The sequence below is a fragment of the Fukomys damarensis genome, unplaced genomic scaffold (assembly GCF_012274545.1).
Source record: "Fukomys damarensis isolate Sample0158 unplaced genomic scaffold, DMR_v1.0_HiC HiC_scaffold_16, whole genome shotgun sequence".
Taxonomy (NCBI): domain Eukaryota; kingdom Metazoa; phylum Chordata; class Mammalia; order Rodentia; family Bathyergidae; genus Fukomys; species Fukomys damarensis.
Window position 1 is genome coordinate 114,688,830 of NW_022900928.1, and position 12,050 is coordinate 114,700,879.

Here is a 12,050-nt window from a genome sequence, read left to right on the forward strand (position 1 = left end):
GGCACTCCCGGAGCCAGGTGGCTCAGAGAGGCAACTGCTCAGGGGCTGAGGTACTTTTTATAAGGTTTTTCTAAACAAAGAGTCAGGGAATTCACAGAACAAGACTGCAAACACATTGCTTATCTTATGCAGGAAATGTTCTAGGGTCACCTTTTGTCAAACCATTTGCCCCTGGGCGGGCTGTTAACCAAGGTAGCAATTAGCATATGAAGAAGCACAGTCTGGCCTATTAGCATGGAGTCACTTTAGCCTATTCAAGTCTTACAGTTGGTCATGGCTTTGCCCCACTTCATGCCCACCTTGTAATTTTCCATTGGGTCTTACAGTTTTGTCCCACTTTGCACCCGCCTCAGTACATGGCTTGGCTGTATAAAATATCTTTGAAAAGTGGGGTGGGCAGACAGCCCATTCTCTCTCTCTTAAGCAGAAGCTTTCTTTCTCCCTATAAATTTTTCCTACTCTAAACCTCCATTGTTCCTAGAATTCATTCTCTGATTTTAGAGAACACAAACTTAGGTTTTGGGTATCTAGTACATTTGGAATTTACATCTCTTCCCCATATATCAATGGCATGAGACTTTCAGGGGTCAACAGATTATGTCTACTGTTACAGATTGCCCTAAACCAATGTATAGCACAACTAATGAAAATCCCTTCACAATGAACTGTACTGAACTTTATTCTAGGTATTAACCATAACACTTCCCATGTAGTATGAAGATAATTTTATGAATTCTTACTTTTCACTAATTCTCTTTTCATTGTGGTATCATGCAGTAGGGTGGACCATTTTGACATTTTCAAGTGCATTCTCTGTCAGATACAAAGTTTGTAAGGACTTTTGAGAAATCCAGAGTTTTTTTTTTTTTAAGCAATTGATATGGAGCAATAAAATATAGTAACTAATGGAATAGACAAACCACCCCAGAATGTAGGACTATAGTATCTCCTGTGTACATTTGACTGAGGTGAGCCTATGTGAAAATTCTGTTAACCTAGATGAAAGTGATAATCTGTGCTGTAGGCAGTTAGATAGGAATCTTGGAGGAGAAAATCCAGTGTGGCATTAATGATTAGTGCACAGAGCTCAAGATAAGCAAAACTGACATTTCCATGGATTGCATCTGTGGGTCCATGTTTAACCTACCTTAAGACTTAGTTTCAACTTTTTTGTTTTTTGTTTTTTTGGTACCAGGGATTGAACTGGGGCCCTTGTGTTTTGAGGCAGGTGGCAGAAGCACTGAGCTAAATCCCTGGCCCTCAACTTTTTAAAGTTTAGAATTTGTATTTGTAAGGTCAGACTGAGGCACAATTGAGACTACTGAGGCAGGCAAAGTTCAGGCAACATGAAATGAGTTTATTGCCATCAATGCAGGTGGGCGGAGAGTGAAAAGGTCATTGGCAATGAGAGGAGCATGTGTGTTGCTGATATAGGGGCATGTAGGTAGGGGAGGAGGCACTGGTCCGGATTTTAGATTCTCATGGGTGATGGGCCTGGGGCTGGCTGATAAACAGGGCCGTGGTGAGAGCAGTAGGGTGGCTGCTGACTTCCTGTTATCTCTATGCTTCTATGGATGTGGGTGGTGGGTCTACATGGGCAGAGAAGTCCGACTCAGGGGACCTGTCAGTGTATTCTAACCACAGGACAGGAAGTATAGGTCAGTGATAAGAGTGTGCACCTAGCAAGCATGAGGCCCTGGGTTTAATTCCCTCAAACCCCCACCTCAAAAAAAGATATATAGAAAGGAAGACAGAAAATGTGTATTAATCTTATACTCCTAAGGTTGTTATGAAAAGGAATTACAGATTATGAAATTATCCTAAACCAATTTATAGCACAACCAATGGCAATTCTTCCACAATGGACTACTGAACTTTAATACTATATATATTTAAACTTAATTCACAATAAGCACAATATATTTTCACATTTTAGGACTTGTTTTATCAGTGTTGAGTTGAACTAAGCCAGTTACATGCTTTAAAATTCTCTCAAGAGAGAGTACACATTCCACACAAGAAGGAGCCACCTCATCTTATTAGGACAGAGATACTTGCCAAAGCAATTCCTTTGTAAAACTAATATAATAACTCTGAAATAAAGCTTAAAATCTATGTAATGATCATGATCTGTTATATTGTCATAGTAAAGTATCAGCATCTACTGAATTCCTAACACGATCCTTGACATCATATTAGGGCTTGATAATGAAATTCTTCATCATTTTTGTATAATTAACTTGGAGATCTTTTATTTATATCTTCTTGTTGCTCCTTTTAGAGCAGAACAGCCTCAGTAATTTAAAAAGCTTGATTTGACCTATGTACTATTTACGGATTTTATTAACCAAACATACCAGTAGGATCCAAATTAATCAATACTCATCATCCATGGATATCATAATGATTAATGTGGCTCTTTTCTTGATCAGTTCACTTGTGTTTACATGTATTGATCAATTTATTGGCTGCAATGGACTGTACTGAACTGTTTTGATATGTTGCATTCTCTTTGACTTGCACATACATATAGATTCAGTCTCAATGTCATAGAGACCTTGCCATTCAGTGAAAAATTACCAAAGTGTTTAGAACCATGTAGTAGATGCTTCGAGATGGTTTTTGGGAGGATGTTAACTCCATTCTTGTGGACACCTGCCAAATTTCTGTCACAGGATCAAAAGCAGCTCATCTAAGGACATAGTTACATTAATTTGTCCCTATGGCAGTTGTTGTAAAGGTTTTGGTATCTTCTCTACTTTATGATCATTTATCAAATTTGAACAGCTATTTCACTGGTCATTGTGTTTTGTTCAGTGGACTTCAGAGTTCAGCCCATTCTACTGCCTTTTATTGCTTGCTATTTTTAAGGAGATATCGCAGCGGAAATCCCCTTTTTCTATACAGTGTAATTACTGAAGCGCATAAAGCAGTTATAGCAAGAATTTATCACTTTCAGGTGGAAATACTCCCAGCCAAATAAAAGATAGAGTAGGAATGCCAGAAGCAATTTATAACAGGCTCACTGACATTTTGTGTTGAGAAGCTCCACCACTGAATAAGCATCAAGTCATAAATCTTTGCAAACGTGATTAAAGCAAGCAAGTGATTCTTCGAGGGGACACTGTAATAAAAGAATGCTGTGATGCAAAGCCAAAAAATTCTGTTGATAAAAATCACCAAAAACAGCTGTCAGTAAAATTTACAAACAGCTTGTTTTAAATTCTGTTAGATTCCAGCAGCTGTTTGTTTGCACATAAAATGTTCATTTAGGAAATGAGCATTGGCCCTCATTTGGTTTCCATTGTGTTTCAAAATTTTGTAATCAGTTTAATCAAAATTCATGCAATAATTTGAATTTCTTTCAAAGGACAAGTGAGAGGTAACCAATATATTTAAGGGTAACTCATACATTATAGATGTTCAATAAATATGGGATTAAATGATGAATGACTATGTGCTATTATCTATAAAAGTACTCATCATTTACTATTTCAGCTTCATTTTTTTCCATCCATATATACACTCTTTTGGAAATTATGCCTATTTTGTGTTGGACTCATTACTATTGGTAGTAACCCTTCATAGCCCTTCAGTTATACATTTTAGAATTTAGAAGTTTGAATTAAAATTTAGTTACTATAATAAAGTCATTCTCTGTGAGAGATACTTTATTAAATCTCTCCTCTATATTATTGCATATGACATTAGTTATTTTTCTCACTACCCCAAAAGATGTCATACATATTTTTTTCATCTGTGAAGTGAGGATAATAAAAAAATATCTCATTGTTGTTTAATAGATAAACTGATGCACGTAGCAAAGCACTTGGCGATATAGTCTGTTTTTAATAAATGCTAGCATATCTGTAGTTTCAGCTGCTTGGCAGGCTCAGGCTGGAAGATCATCTTTGCCCATGAGTTCAAGACAAGCCTGGACAACATAGCAAGACCTCATCTCAAACTAAATAAATTCAAAGTGTTTTTTTTGTAATAAGAACCCTATATGCTTATGGGTACTTAACTAGACAGGAATATAATATGTTTAAATTTTTAAATACCTTTGCCTCTCAAAAACATATTTCTGTTCATGTGTGCTTTATGGCATGTTTAGGCATTAATTTGGAAATTGGAAAGTTGATTCAAATAAAAAATTATCTTAAAAAAATTGTAACAGTATAGCTTTTCATTCTTAAGACAGACATGTACAATGATTTTCCTTTCCCTGGATTACTCAAATCATTGAAAAAATATATTCCATTGGTTTTAATTTCTGTTAGGGTCTATCTAGTCCTAACAATCGCTCACTAGGATAGATATTACTATCATCACACTTGATGGATGAAGAAAAAGTTCTCCAGGTTTTTTAGTGACTTCTCAGGGAAGTCTGAAACTAAAAAGAAAAAAAAAAAAAAACCCTGCCTTTTCAGGTCATCTTGAGCTAGGAAATAACATCAGATTATTAATAACAATTCATGTTTACATTGCTTTGGCATCCACTAATGGTGTGTGGTAGCTGGCATGTGTCATAAAAAAATCCACTTGTCAAAACAGGCTTTTAAAGGAAAGTTTATTCCAGTTAACAGGGACTGAAATCAGGAAATTCGCATATAGCATGGAAAAGCCCAGTTTATCCCAACCTTGTGTGGATAGGCTGACATTAGGAGAGAGAGAGAGAGAGTGTCAGCTAGCTGGGAGAGATTTCATCCAAGAGTACATGGGCTAACACTAGGAGAGAAATACTAGCAACTAACTGGGAAAGGAATTAGGCTAGTATAGGTATTGAAGGGGCTAAAGAATCTGGAGTGAAATGTTTATGGCTTAGATGCCCAAGGACAGTCTGCTCATGTGTGTAGACAATTACTGGACTTCTTAGCACCAGGGAGATGCATACTTCAAGTCCATTTGTTATATTTATTGAGAAGGTGCTGTTGTTTGCTTAAAGCAGCCTGTTTGCTTTGTCCTTTTGGTTTAGGCCAGTGACAGCATGTATGGGCTCACAGGAGCCATTTATTAAATTTTTAGGAATTTAACAGGCATTTGTTAAAAATCACCATTATTTTAAATATGTGAATTTAGAATTTTTAAATTATTATTTTGTTTTGTTTTGTTTTTTGAGACAGGCACACTGCAGATCAGGCTGGCTATGAACTTACTATGTAGCTCTGCTGTTTGAACTCTCACTCATTCTACTGCCTCAGCCACCTCTCCCCACCCATGGTGCTGGGATTACAGGCATGTGCCACCATGCCCATCTTTAAATTATTTTGAAGGTAAAGATAATCAATACTCAAAACATATCACTTCCTAGGTATTATACTATATTTTTAAATTATATTTTTAATGTCACTTTTTAAATAACAGAAATACTGTAGAACAGATTCTTCATTTAATGACACTTGTTTAACAACTGTTCAGACTTACAAACTGTCTTTTTTTTCTTCAGTTCTGTACATCTTGTTTGTAGACCCTCAATATCTTTTTTTGGTACAATATACCTTGTTTATACAGTGCTATAATTTTTGCTTATTGTACTATTCTGTACAATACTGTAGTTTTTATATTCTGTTGTACATTAAGGTATCACATGTAAGAGTTATGCAAATAAAAGCAAAGTCATCAAGTTGGAGTTTCCTTTGACCGTTTCTTTGTTATGAATATTGTAACGTACATACTATGTACAACTTCTTATTTAGTAACCAATTCATTTAATGACCCAGTTACAGGACTGGAATTTGGTCCTTAATCAAGTAGTGTCAAATTTCTTGCTAATCTAATGTTCAGTGACATTACTATGGTATCCACAGGGAAAGTATTTATACCATGGATATCAGTCAGTGCTACCAGTTATGATTTGATGTTTTGTTTTGTTTTTTTTCTATACAGGCACTGAGCTACATGCTCAGCCCTTTTTATTTTTTGTGTTGAAATAGGGTCTCACTAAGCCACTAAATTTCCCAGGCTGGGCTCAAATTTGTACTCTTCTTGTCACAACACTCCCAGAATGTAGTGATTATAGACCATGATCAACATGATGTATGTTTTTTAAATTATTATTATTTTTATTTATTTATTAGTACTAGGGATTGAACTTGGGTCCTTGGGCTTGTGAAGCAGGTGGTGGAAACACTGATCTAAATCCCTGGCCATTTTATGATTATTTTATTTATTTATTTATTTATTTATTTATTTATTTATTTATTTTGATCCTTTTTTCTTTTTCTTTTTTTTTTTTCAACTTTAATTGTGTTTATTGGTACATTTTAGGGATACAGTACAGTTACATTCATTGTTGGGATCTTGTACCTCTACGTGACAAGTCTTGATTCTCATTTTTTCCCCTTACCTCTGCCTTCCCTTCACATGATTATTTTAGATTTAGATGAAGAATGTAGCTCAGTGGTAGAGCATTTTCCTAGCATGTGAAAGGCTCTGTGTTCAATCCTCAGTGCCAGCCAAAAAATAAATATATTATGTCTATGCTATTGTTTTATGAATAGGCACAAGTATACAAATCATATCCCTGACAGAAAAGCTTTCATTTCCATCATAGTTATTAATTTAACATGAATATTAACCAACATGTGTAGGTTGGACCTCCATTCAGAAAACCTGTCGTTCAACATTTACCAGAGTATCCACCCATTATGTCAGGTCTCAGGACTCAGACTGTGTTAGACTTTAGCTCACAAACCTTGTGCTCTTGGTGCCACATGACATCCAATTGTCCCCTCCTCTTAGGTTGCCTCTGAGCCCCACAGAGGCTCAGGACCTAGTCATGCCGTGAGGTCCTGAGCTTTTAGATCCTTTGGGTTTCACCACCTCTCCAGTCCAACACTGTCAGTAGCCGCTAACTTTGAAGGTATATACTATGTCAGCACCACCCTATTAAAATAGAGAGAATGCCTTTTCCCTAATTTATGCCTACTCTTAACTAATTTAGTGTAGCTTTGTGCCTTTATTATCTTTCAGAAGTGTTATAGAAATTTGGCTCTTTTTATGGAGAGTCTGTGATGAGCTGGTTTGGAGAATTCTTTCCTATGTCACTTTCCCTTCTTTATTTGATTCCAGCACATATACTATTTCACATATATTTAACTTGCTTAACTAATTTTTATCTGAAGTTCTTCATGGAATGCATGCTCCAAGAGAACAGGGACTTTTGCACATCTATTACAATATTCCTAGGACCCAGAAAAGCACCAGGAACCCAATTAATATCCATAAAGAGGAGTATTAGCAAAATCCAAATAACATAGGCAATATGTAAACTACTTTCCATGAGGCATAGAAAAAGAAATTGTGTGTTGGGCCTGATAAGGAAGAGAAGAAAGAAGGTGCAGAGAAGGGAGTCAAGATATCGTGAGTTTGGACTTGCCCATGAAAGTACTAGAATTTGGGTAGCTGACAACTTTAAGAAAGTTCCTTTAATTATGGAATACTTTGAAGAGCAAATAAAACGGCTATGGAAACAAATCTAAAGTCCATGGATTTGTGGCCCCCTGCAAGATGCAACATAAGCCATGGAACTGAATATAAAGGTGAAGAAAATTCCTGTCCTAACAAGTTCTTTTTGTGCCAGGAGAAGTAGCTGTTTCTAAACAGCAGAAGTACGTTGTTTATAAACCATTCTGATATAGCCAAAGTGGGTAGAGAGAGAGGAAGAAAAGTGGGGAGCAAAGAAGAGACAGAGGAAGATAAGAAAAGGAAGGAGTTAAGACAGGACAGGAGGAAAGTATGGTCTGAAATCCAATCTTTTATCTCAGTAGGACTAAGAAATGTTTCTGCACCTTTTCTTAATATAAAGAAATAATACTGCCTGTCCCCAGTGGGAAATGTTTTGCTAACAGAACAAGACGGAAAAAGCTCTGGTGCAGGTTGTTTCAGATTCCTGCCATTTCACTCTCCCAAAAGTCCATGACATGTAGGCTTATTCTGCCACACAGCCCTTGTAGGAGAAGTATATTACTTGAATTCTTTCTGATCATGTTATCGTCTCAGTAGAGTTCTATTTTCACACACAGTGAAATCATGTCAAAGATTTTCACATCTTTGTACCTTATTGCTTTAGGTGAATGTGGATGCTGTTATAACAGTAATTATCAAACCAAGAAATAGCAGAAAATGGAAAAATACCCTTTGTTTTAAAACTATTTTTAATAGTAAAACATATTAAAAACTAAAAGAAAAATTACGTTTTAAATGTATAATACAAGAATCCATTATTACTGGGGTGGAGAAGCAAAGGGAAAAGAAGAAAGGTGAGACGACTGCTAATGAATGGGAAAAGAAGAAACAAGTCAGTGTTACTAGAACTACACTCCTGTACTCTCAGCATTCTGGGAGGCTGAAGACGGATCATGAGTTCAATCACAGTCTGTACGATAAGAGATTCAGTGAGTCCATGTCTCAAAAGCAAACAAGACTGGGAATGTAGTTCAGGGCAAAGGCCCTAGTTTTAATCTCCCGTAACATACACACAAAAACACACAAAAACACACATACACACAGCCAGGTTGGGGCTGGATGTGTAGCTAGATGGTAGAGCTCTTCTTTACTAGCATTAGTGAGGCCCTGGGTTCAATCCCTAGCAGGATGAACAAAAAGCCTGGCTCATACTGAGTCTGAAGCCAGGGCACTCTGAGGTGGGGGACTAGGGCAGTGCAAAGCTGTTTGGGCAAGTAGGCGTGACCTATTAATTATAAAATACCAAGACACTTGCCCTGTGGATTTATCCTGAGAATTTGAGCATATTTCTGATAGGACAACTGACACCCGATACCAGCCTGAGGCATGGAAAATACAAAAAGGAAAGTCCCATTGAGCTCTCTGTATTGTGTTCTCTCACAGTAGTCTGCTCTCATCCTATAGAATGTACTCATTTTCCTGCTTTTACTTGGACCACACTTCCTCTGCAGAGCCCGTTTCTTTTCCTACCTTTAATAAATGTAAAGCCTTGCTACCAATTCTGTTTTTCTTGACCAATTCTGTGCTCAGGAGAGAAAGAACCTAGAAACCACATCTAGAAGGAAACTCTGATACCCCAAAATCTGGTAACAACTCCCCTCTAGGAACATGTTTTTAAAATGTGTGCAGAAATGGGCAAGTAACAAAGCCAGCAAAAGGGACACTAAACAAAACAAGCAAAACAACACAATAACAACAACAAATGTATATTTGTGCCCAATTCTTCCTTTGCTATTTTTTATCACTTGTTAAGCTACTTAATGGTTAATTGGTTAATTTAATTCCAGTTAATCTCGTGTATCAAATAGTTTTGTAGAACTTACTATAGTCACTCACTATATGTCTCTGTGCTAGAAACATAGCGTCAAATGAGTACCTAGCTCTGTCTTCATTGAGTTTACAACCTGTGATTCCCTTTTTTTTAGCTCTAACATAAGAAAAATAATAATTGCCTTCTCAGGAGTGTTTCTGTGAAGATAAAGTGAGAATACCATATATAAAAGAAATTTGTAAACCATACATGTGAGACATTATTATTATACTTCTCTTTGTTCAAATTCAAAATAAGAAGTACTCAGCCAACCCCACATTTGTTAAAGTTAAAACAAAATTACTAACTTCAATTGTCAGGGCACAATTTCCTTTAGAAAAAACCTTCTTTTAAAAACCTACAAAGATTTTGTGCAACTCCCATTATGATCAATACGTAATGTGGCTTGCTTTGAAATTTCTCTTCTATATTTCATTTCCAAGTAGGAATTAAATTTCTTTTCTTGAATTATAGGGTGCCAGAGCAAACAAAGCATTGAGCAAGAATCACAAAATCTAACTCATTCTGTAGGTGAATCGTAGACCAAAAAAAAAAAAAAAAAAAAAAAACCCAACACCTATAATTTAGAGATATCCTTAGACTTAGGTAATTTTTTATTATACAACATCAGTGCAAGATAGTAAAAAATCTCCCCCTAAGATAATTTTTAAACACTGAAAAAATAACCATTTTATCTCTCCAGGGGATGAATTTAATTTCTAATACAGAAAACATAGTTCAATATCCTCTTTTATTTATATACTGTCTCTTTAAATGAAATTACAGTATTAACATGCTCACAGATCAAGCAATCTTGATAAACTCAACTCTGCTAAGTTGCATAATTATTAAAAAATTCTTAACTGTTAATTGAAATGAATATATCTAGCATTTTAGTTACTTGTTGACAACCGTACCAGTTTTGAAATAGTGGTCTGATATTAAGATATATATTTTTTTAATTTTTGCCCTGGTCTTGGTTTTTACAGCTGCTATAATAAGTCTTGTAATTATCCAAATAACTAGAGCAGTATCTTTTGTTAAAATATTGGCCTTTTGTTCCTCATGTTGCCCCAGAACAACTCCAAAAGTGAAAGATAGTCTTTTGTTATTTGTAAGAAGACTCTTAAACCATACCTCAGTTTATGTTAATGAGGTGATTTTTGAAACATCCCTAAGTAATCCCGGAATTAAGGATTGGTTGCCAGGGAACTATCAAGTACTCACAGGGTTTGAACTCAAAACCCCACTCATCTACTCTCTGGCGAAGTGAAAGAATTGCTAAGCTTAAATTCATCACTAATAGATGATGATTTAATCAATCATTTGTATAACGATTCAATAATAAAACTAAGAGACAAGACTCAGATAGCTTCCAGATAAGGAGAATACATGAAGGTTCCTTGGAAGATGGTACATCCAGAGGGGGCATGAAAGCTCTGTACCCTTTCTCTTATACCTTTCTCTGTGTATCTCTTATGCCATGTTATTATAAATGGCTAAATTAGACAGAAATATAGTAGGTAGTCAGACAGAATTGGACCTTCAAGAGAGTCAAGACAAAAGGTAAAAACACGACAAAACAGGCTTATGTACTTCCTTGAGGGGTGAGAAAAGTGATAACACCTGGTCTGGTAAAGTCTAGCTAAACCTCAGTCGCCTCAGTGGGTGACCAAGACTCTCACATCCATTACCTACCTAAGTAATTCTTTGTTCTTTCCATGTACTCTTGCTAGGTCACTTGCTTCCCCATTGGATCACTATTACCTAAGTGAATATATTTGTAACCTTATGGTCAACCATAGCTGTAACCCACATTATACTTATGTGTGTTTTGTGCTATAAAACCTCCCTGTAAAGTGGGGTCTCTGGCTACCCATTCCAGAACCTGTCTGACCTTCTTAGACAGAAGCTATCCTTCTCTCGGTAAATTTTTCCTACTCTTCATCTCTGTTGTTCCTAGAATTCATTCTTTGATTTTAAGAGAACACGAGCTCTGCATGTCAGACTTCTAACAGGTTGAGAGAAATAGCATTTTCACATTTCATCTCTGGTATCAGTTTCTGAATCAGTGTGAGGAGTGACATGTGAGAGGTCAGCGCTGTGGGTGGTAAAATAATTTACTAATAGTCATGGACTATAGAAAATATAAAATTTATTAACATACTATAAGAGAGCAGCAGGCAAATTCAAAAGAGGACTGCCATTAGGATGAAAGCCTGAGACTTTAATATTTGATTTGAACATGAGAGAGTTGAAACGTTATCCCAGGAGTGCTTTTGTAACCATGGGCAATGCAGTCCTGTACAAATTTCTAGGTCTTGTATGCAGTGAACAAAGAATTAGGTGGTGGCACCCAACAATAAGGAAAAAGCAGCAAAATTTGATGAAGTTTAATTAGGCTATTGGTACATTCAGAGTGAGTGGGTTCATGCAGCAAAAAGGAAAACAGCAGGAACAATTGAGGGCATGGGTTTAAGAATTTAAAATGTTGCACCAGGTGTAGGATGCCTCCCATTGAGATTTCCAGAGTATGACTGACAATGTGATTGACTCTGTTATGTCAGCTGACTCTATCATGCATGTCCTTTCCCATAACTCACTCTTATAAGTGTATTATGAGATGCTGTCCATATGCATGAAACTTCAGTGAGCTCCAGGTAAAAAAGGTTACTATAGGTCATTGTAGAAAATCTGGCCACATTTTATTCAAATTGGTTTGGTACTTCAGAATTTTTTGAGGAAGGCCATGGGACTTTGTTTCTCTTATTTC